General features: G+C 43.4%; 1 non-coding gene across 1 annotated transcript; it reads right to left on the minus strand.

Annotated features, from left to right (window-relative positions):
• Positions 1-932: 932 nt before the first annotated feature.
• LOC142016213 (small nucleolar RNA SNORA26) lies at positions 933-1041 on the minus strand. Its single transcript, XR_012646323.1, has one exon. It is a non-coding gene; the product is annotated as a small nucleolar RNA SNORA26 (small nucleolar RNA).
• Between the last annotated feature and the right edge of the window lie 6284 nt (positions 1042-7325).

The following is a 7325-nucleotide window of genomic DNA, read 5'->3' on the forward strand; positions in this document are numbered from 1 at the left end:
AATTCCAATATTTCTTGATGAGATGGGGCAACCACATCTGTGCAAAATATTTAAGACCTGGATATACCATGGATTTCTAGAAAGGCAATAAATTAAGAAGGGATAGAAACAGAAAATCATTCCCAACATTCTGTTAGCTGAAAACATCCACTCAATGTGCAGCATCAGTCAAAGCGAACAATGATTCCAAGATCTCTTTTTTGAGTGGTAATAGGTAATTAAGAGCCCATCATTTTGCATATATAGTTGGGATTATGTTTTCCAATGTGCATTACTCTGCATTTATAAACATTCAAGTAATTCTTTAATAGTTTTGCATCACCTGCAAACTTTACAGCCTCACTGTTCTCCCCTTTCTCCAGATCGTTTATGAATATGTGGATCCTGAGGGGACAGCTCTCTTTACTTCTCTCCAATCTGAAAATGGAGCATTTGTTTCTACCCTTTGCTTCCTATATGCTAGCCAGTTACAAATCAATGAGAGGACCTTCCTCTTATCCTATAGCAGCTTACTTTTCTTTAGAGGCTTTGGTGAAGGACCTTGTCAAAGGCTCTCTAAAAATATCTAAATATACTATATCTACTGGCTTGCATGTTGTCAAGTATCAGAGGGGTAGCCGTGTTAGTCTGGATCTGTAGAGCAACGAAGGGTCCTGTGGCACCTTATAGACTAACAGAAAAGTTTAGAGCATGAGCTTTTGTGAGTTAACTCACTTCTTCAGATGCTTCAGAAGCATCTGAAGAAGTGAGTTAACTCACGAAAGCTCATGCTCTAAACTTTTCTGTTAGTCTATAAGGTGCCACAGGACCCTTCGTTGCTCTATATCTACTGGATCTCCCTTGTCCACAGATTTGAAGTCTGGTTTAAGTCAATGAACCTGAAGAAACTATAAATTCCCTTGAAAAAAGCTATTAAATTACATTTCTCTTGAGGTTGTGTCTCCCAACAGGATCCAGAAAAGATTTTTAATCTGACCTCTGGGTTTCAGAGAGAATTACTATACCTCTTTGTGCTGGCCACTGTTTGCCTTAAAAGGGCAAAGCAAAAAAAGGGGAAGCATGACCAAACATTTTATTATTCTTGACACACTCACTGTAATTTGCAATTGATCTGTAAGCAAATCATAAAAATTCCCTGAATTTAATCAACCTGCTAATACAAGCTAACAATCAAGGTAACTTTCATTCAATTCCTTTTCTCTCCTATATAGCCACACAAAACCTTATTTTCTATTGTTTCCACACTGAGATGGTATTTCATGGTGGCTGTTCTTCAAAATAATTATTCAGTTCATCCATCTCTAATGACGGACCTTATGCCAACATATTGCAGCAACCTCTAAACTGCTGAGGTTATACCGAGTTTTGTTTAGTGGCTGTATCCTTCTCTCATTTATACTGGTGTAAGCTCATTGATCTTTGTGACTGATGTATAACAGAAAGGAGAATTTAGCACCATGTTTAATAGACAAGCACTCCTGCCTGTGCATAGGTACCCCCTGTTGTTTGTGACCCCTGACAATTCTCTGGAGGACTAAGGGAGATCACTTGTAAGAATAGTCTCAATTGTTACAGTGTCTCCAGAAGGAGGTTTTCTTGTAAGACCAGTCCCATAAACATTAGCGTGTGTGTCTGTGTGTGGTGGTGGGGTGGGGAGGTTGACAAGACTACTGGCCCACTAGCAAGGTGAGAGAGTTGGCTTGTGCTCCCAGAAGGGGCGGGGCTGGCCCAGCCCTCAACGCTGCCCAGAGCATGCTGCACTGCCCCCTCCCCGCTACCCCTCAGAGCCACCTGGAATGTGCCACATGGTGGCCATTTAAATGGCCTGTGGCTCCAGAAGCTGCCATTTGGAGCAGTGGCCAGAAGCTCTGGTTCCTGAGCAACTGACCTGTTTTGCTTTCCCCACCCCTCTATCCATGAGCCTAAACAGTGGTGATTCCCAGACGAAGGCTGACCCTGTAAGCCTTCCCCCCCAGGGAAGCCATTAATTTAAGTGATTATTCTGAGGTTCTGTGCTTGTCGGGGAAACTGCACATTCTAAAATTGTGGAGAGGAGACAGTCTTTGCAAGGTTCTGAGGGTCTCAGGACTCTGGCTTGTGGTCCCTTTGTTGCCTAACATAAGAACATAAGAACATAAGAATGGCCATACTGAGTCAGACCAAAGGTCCATCAAGCCCAGCATCCCATCTGCCGACGGTGGCCAATGCCAGGTGCCCCAGAGAAGGAGAACAGAAGACAATGATCAAGTGAATTATCTCCTGCCATCCATCTCCTGCCCTTGTTATGAAGGCTGGGGCACCATACTTTATCCCTGGCTAATAGCCATTTATGGACCTAACCTGCAAAAATTTATCAAGCTCTTTTTTAAACCCTAATAGAGTCCTGGCCTTCACAGCCTCCTCAGGCAAGGAGTTCCACAGGTTGACTGTGCGCTGTGTAAAGAAAAATTTCCTTTTATTAGTTTTGAACCTACTACCCATCAATTTCATTTGGTGTCCCCTAGTTCTTGTATTATGGGAAAAGGTAAATAATTTTTCTATATTCACTTTCTCCACACCATTTATGATTTTATATACCTCTATCATATCGCCCCTCAATCGCCTTTTTTCCAAACTGAAAAGTCCCAGTCTCTCTAGCCTCTCCCCATATGGGATCCTTTCCAAGCCCCTAATCATCTTAGTTGCCCTTTTCTGAACCTTTTCTAATGCCAATATATCTTTTTTGAGGTGAGGAGACCACATCTGCACGCAGTACTCGAGATGTGGGCGTACCATAGTTTTATATAGGGGAAGTATGATCTCTTTTGTCTTATTATCGATCCCTTTTTTAATAATTCCTAACATCCTATTTGCCTTACTAACTGCCGCTGCACACTGCGTGGATGTCTTCAGAGAACTATCCACTATAACTCCAAGATCCCTTTCCTGATCTGTCGTAGCTAAATTTGACCCCATCATGTAGTACGTGTAATTTGGGTTATTTTTTCCAACATGCATTACCTTACACTTACCCACATTAAATTTCATTTGCCATTTTGCTGCCCAATCACTCAATTTGCTGAGATCTTTTTGTAGTTCTTCACAATCCCTTTTGGTTTTGACTGTCCTGAACAACTTGGTGTCATCTGCAAACTTTGCCACCTCACTGCTTACCTCATTTTCTAGATCATTGATGAACAAGTTGAACAGGATCGGTCCCAGGACTGAACATGGTACCTTAACCTACTGGTTGAAGACAGTGGTTGCAGCCTGGGAAGGGTGCATATATCACTAATACTTGTCCTGGACACATTAATCTCGTTGTGTGGTTTCCAAGCACTTGTCCAATGCTATTTTCTCTCATCTATAAAAGAAATCCAGGAAAATACTTCTGTTACTATTTGGTTTTGGAAAACGCTTTGCTTTTCCAAGAAATAAATCTTGGTCTTAATGACCTGACAATTTCTCTTTGACTATTACTTTATTAAAAAAAAAAAAAATCTGTTCTATACCTTTTTGACTTTGCATGCCCAAAGTCTTCTCTCAAGTACACAGACTGGGCAGAAGTTCATCTATGACTTTGTCTGTTTTATACTGTAATCAAACCATTATAGCTGCAAAGCCTCTGGCATGACTCATCAAAACTGATGTAATTTCAATATGCTCTTGATATTTATCCTAAATTGGGACTGGGCAGAGCTGCACAAAGTGTTGGCTTGAAAACTCCCGCACATTCACCTTGCTGGTATTTGCTGCAACAGTTTCCATTCATTTGCTGCTGCAAACATCTTTTTGATTTTTTGTTTTGTTTTGTTCACAAGAATGATTCCAGAAGGTCAGCCCTGTGAGTCTGTACTCTCACAGAAGAAATATTTGCATAGCCATCTGGGAATATTATTAATTTCCTTTTTCCCATTTATAAATGAGTCAGCCAATCCAAAATCTTCAAATATTATGAACAAAAGTCAGTGCAATAAAAGATATTACCTCCCCAGCCTTGTCTCTCTAATGTGCTGGCAGCAGCATGGCTCCAATGCTGTATACAGAAAACATGAGGCAGGTTCTAAGATGATCATGGGATTGTTTTAAAGATCTTGAAATTGAACATGATACAGAACTAATGATCTTGGGCATAGGCAACTCATGGGGAATGCACATGGGGCACATGCACCCCCCTCACACACTCATTGTGAGCACCATGCCTCTTCCAATGAGTACAGGGGCAGTCCCACCCCTCCCACATAGGCTGCGTCTACACGTGCACGCTACTTCGAAGTAGCGGCAGTAACTTCGAAATAGCGCCCGTCACGTCTACACGTGTTGGGCGCTATTTCGAAGTTGAAATCGACGTTAGGCGGCGAGACGTCGAAGTCGCTAACCCCATGAGCGGATGGGAATAGCGCCCTACTTCGACGTTCAACATCGAAGTAGGGACGTGTAGACGATCCGCGTCCCGCAACATCGAAATAGTGGGGTCCTCCATGGCGGCCATCAGCTGGGGGGTTGAGAGATACTCTCTCTCCAGCCCTTGCGGGGCTCTGTGGTCACCGTGGGCAGCAGCCCTTAGCCCAGGGCTTCTGGCTGCTGCTGCTGCAGCTGGGGGTCCGTGCTGCATATACAGGGTCTGCAACTAGTTGTTGGCTCTGTGTATCTTGCACTGTTTAATGAAAGTGTGTCTGGGAGGGGCCCTTTAAGGGAGCGACTTGCTGTTGAGTCCGCCCCGTGACCCTGTCTGCAGCTGTGCCTGGCTCCCTTATTTCGATGTGTGCTACTTTGGCGTGTAGACGTTCCCTCGCTGTGCCTATTTCGATGTTGGGCTGAGCAACGTCGAAGTTGAACATCGACGTTGCCAGCCCTGGAGGACGTGTAGACGTTATTCATCGAAATAGCCTATTTCGATGTCGCAACATCGAAATAAGCTATTTCGAAGTTGGGTGCACGTGTAGATGTAGCCATAGTGGTGTAGTCCAAAAGCACTACTCCTAGGCTGTGTTGCCCCAGGAGAAGGGCGAGGGCGGCCCCCACTTGAAGTGGTGTGATGCTTCCACAGGCAGGAGTGGAACAGAGGCAGGGAGAGGGTGGGAAGTGGGCAGAGCAAGGCAGAGACGGGGAGCAGCATGGGCACTTGAACGGTGCGTCCCCTGCAATCACTGGACCAGTCACTTCTGATCTTGGGGTCCCTTATGGGTTACCTTACTGTTTTTGTATCTTTAGTGTACACACCACACTCTCATCAGATTTTCCTTTATGACCAGGAGGACTACAAACTTTCTTTTTTAACCAATGAAACCTGAGATTCTCATGTAATCAGCTGATTTCAGGAGCTGAAGCTTTAGGAAGAACATGAACTAATGTGAAAACTGGTAACATTGCTACCAGGTATCAGAAATAATATTATGTGTGACTTAAGTGACCAATCATTCACCATAAATAACGAACAGTAATTTTTCAAAGCATCATCAAAGCAAGCGGTCCATAAACAAACCCATAAGGCTTAAGTATGCTCATGTGCAGTGCTCAACTAATTCTGAATAACAAAGGAATTCATAAATATCAAAGTCTGGTTGATTATTTTGCTACTGTAAGCAATGACATCATTTTATTTGCCAATAAAATCTAATCCCTCAAGTGATACAATTTTGAATGAAAGAATCACTTCTCCTAAACCCGGTGAAGAAGACACATCAACAATAAACAGCAGTTTCAGAAGAGATGTGATGGGTGGACTAAGCCCCGATGCCCGCTACAGGACACCTAAGGCCTTGCCACACACCATCTTAGTGAGAGGAGCACACAAGAGATGCTCTAGGCAGGATAGAGCGGCTGTCTGTGCTGCAGCCAATCAGGGTCCAGCAGGTTGATATAAAAGAAGTTTCTGGGCTAGGGCCTGGCAGTTCCTCATAGGAGTTTGACCCTGGCAGGTCAATAGGCTGCTTGGGGGACCAGCAGCACTATGGAGAGCTCTGACCTTGGGCTGAATTTAGACCTGGGTGAGGCCCAGGCCCAGGTCCAGTGGCTGGAGACTGGATGGAAGACCAACACCAACCAACATCACTGTGGACAGCGCTAGTCAGATCCTAGCCCCAGAACCTTGCTGGGTGACCAGGCTAGACCTTACATGGCACCCCACGCCACAGAGGGCGCTCACAAGTGGGTGGACCATTACAAGAGGTAATGAAGACTGCCAGATCATATCCAATTGAAACTAGAGGGCAATCACTCCAGTTAGAATTCAGAGTGTAAGTAACATCTCTGCCTTTTGGGGTCTGACATTTTTTTCCCCATCTCATGCACTCCTTGCAGAACAACTCTTGCAGAACAATTAAATTTACATTTAATGTAAATGTACATTTACATTAAAAAGTGTGAGTTTTCTGGCCTGAGCACTATAAAATGACAGTGACATGAAAGTAAAGTGTTTTACAATACTTGTTTCTTTATCACTAAGCCATTAAACCATGCAAGCTGAGAGGGAAAGTTGATTCCTTCCTTCCTACAACACATTGGCTTGTTACTGCAGGATCGTCCATTAGTTGATGGCTTTGCTTATGTCAGGAGAACAGATCACTGATGCATTTGTTCTGAGAATAAGAAACACGTGAGGGTTTTATGGACTTTGCAAACAACCAAAAAGAAAGAAGGTAGGGCCTTTCGTCAGTGACAGTGTGCTTTCAGGACATGGTCATCATGCACACACATATACACTACAGAGAATCACAAATTTGGGCTGGTTCTGAAGTATGTTCATATGGCTTTGCTGAAATAGTCATATGCTGGCTTTTGGTTCTGCAGAACCACGGGTGGCTGCTGATTTTTTTGGTAACAGGGATTGAAACCAAACCTCAGCAGGGAGAAAAAGAAGATGAGATTGAAGCTTCAAGTGCTGGCCTATCTCTGTTTCAAAAAGAAACGGGAGATGCTATGGCTGCATTAGAGTTTACAATAGAAATGAGCCAAAACCAGATTCTTCTATACAAAGTTTGAATCTGCAGCAAACAAGACACAAATTTGAACTCCTGGCCCCTGATGACTTTGCTGAACAAGACCTTGTAAAACAAGATATTGCAACAATATTTGTGCTTTGTCCCCACCCCCCGCCACTTTACACACACATTTGTATGTAATTGACAGAACAGGTGAAAAGATTTTAACAGTTTAACAGGATTCAGAACTTTCTCTTTCACCTCTCGTATTCCCAGTCCTTTTCCTTCTCCATCACTTCTTGTAAAATGGTTTTAGTTCAGCACGAGAGAGAGAAAGAAAAATGCGCATTGTATAAACCATGATGACTGATCTCCTATGACATTTATATTCACCCGTGAGGAGAAATGGTTACATCACTTGTG

The sequence above is a fragment of the Carettochelys insculpta genome, chromosome 7, assembly GCF_033958435.1.
Source record: "Carettochelys insculpta isolate YL-2023 chromosome 7, ASM3395843v1, whole genome shotgun sequence".
NCBI lineage: Eukaryota > Metazoa > Chordata > Testudines > Carettochelyidae > Carettochelys > Carettochelys insculpta.